We start from the raw sequence: 1445 nt of genomic DNA, 5'->3' as shown, positions 1-1445 counted from the left end.
CTGTTTCAGTTTAGGTAAAATAGGACATGCTTAAAACAGATGTCCTATTTCCTCTTCAATCAGTGGGACAAACGAACTCCTTCCAGAGAGAATACAATACATACATTGTTAATTATGCTGAATATTAATTATCTTCTAGGAAATGTAGATGTATATAAAATACAGAAATATACATATTCTCATTACAACACTTTGTCAACATTCATTTCTTTAGAAGTCAACCTCTTTCAAAGTCAACTGTTATCAATTAAATGACCCTGTATTATTTCAATAATCATAGAATAAAGGTTACACTTTTTCATGTAGAAAGGCTAATAATCTAATAGCACTGCTAACTACTGAATCGTCCTCCTGTCTTCTCAACCTTTCTCCATCATATTCTCCCTGGCATAGAGAAAACACACTGTTCATTTGACAAGCAATTGTATTTCCAAATAGGTTCAGAGCAATTGCTTTTTTTCTAATTGCTGAAATGTCTGGAGTTGTATTTAGATGATCACACAGGCCTGGGTGCATCAGGCCGCATTTAAAATTCAACCAGCAAGACTGTAACTGTCCCAATCAATAGCAGTAAAGCATGGAAATCCAGACCATACTCGGGTTGGTCTTGTGTCTTATATCATATCAGCTACGAGGTACAGCATAGCCATGTGTGATTTGATTAATGTGAAATTAAAGAAAAACAAAACAAAGAAAAAGAAGAAAAGAAGCATGCACTTTGGCCTGTTGCTGATAGAGTTGAATCAAAATAAATCTCATTGCCAACCGGACCAGAGAAAAATCACCTCTTTGAAGGTTGACAGAAGAGCAAATCATTTTTCATTCACCAGCTCATTTTTTTTCCCTATCCCCAAACCAAAAGACATTTTCTACAATGGATAGGTATTTCTTTTTTCTATAAAATGTGTTTTCACTGTAAGTGTGAAAACCTGAAAACTACAGAAGGAAAAATTCTTTCTAGCCTTTATGACATGATAAATCTTCCCTTGTTTAAATACAGTGCAGCATTTGACTTTGGATCACATTCTGATATATATAAACACATCATTCAGGACAGACATGAACTAGGACACATTGATGAATCTCAATTGCTTGAGTATCTAATGAAAAATATTGATATTAAAAAGAGGTTGACTAGATAATCTATCCTGGCTTTCCACATGGTCAGTCATCCAAATGGCCTCCTGGATGATCTAAAACTAATAGAGTAAATCCAATCAAGGGGCCCATTCTGATTTGGGTATACATTTCCAAACTTTATGAGAAAACAATCTGTTTCCTATTTGTCCTTAGTCCCTTTGTAGAAAAGCACACATTCTTCTTTTCTGTGTAATAAAACCAGTAACAAAAGCCTTTTGGGAAATCAAAACCAAATCTCTTTGCTTTGTGGTTATGTAAAAATGGCTAAAATCAACTGGCAGTAATACTGGTATCAGCCTCTTTGC

The sequence above is a fragment of the Tupaia chinensis genome, unplaced genomic scaffold (genome assembly GCF_000334495.1).
Source record: "Tupaia chinensis unplaced genomic scaffold, TupChi_1.0 Scaffold000164_1, whole genome shotgun sequence".
NCBI classification, from domain to species: Eukaryota; Metazoa; Chordata; class Mammalia; order Scandentia; family Tupaiidae; genus Tupaia; species Tupaia belangeri.
Note: the sequence above shows the minus strand (reverse complement) of the source record.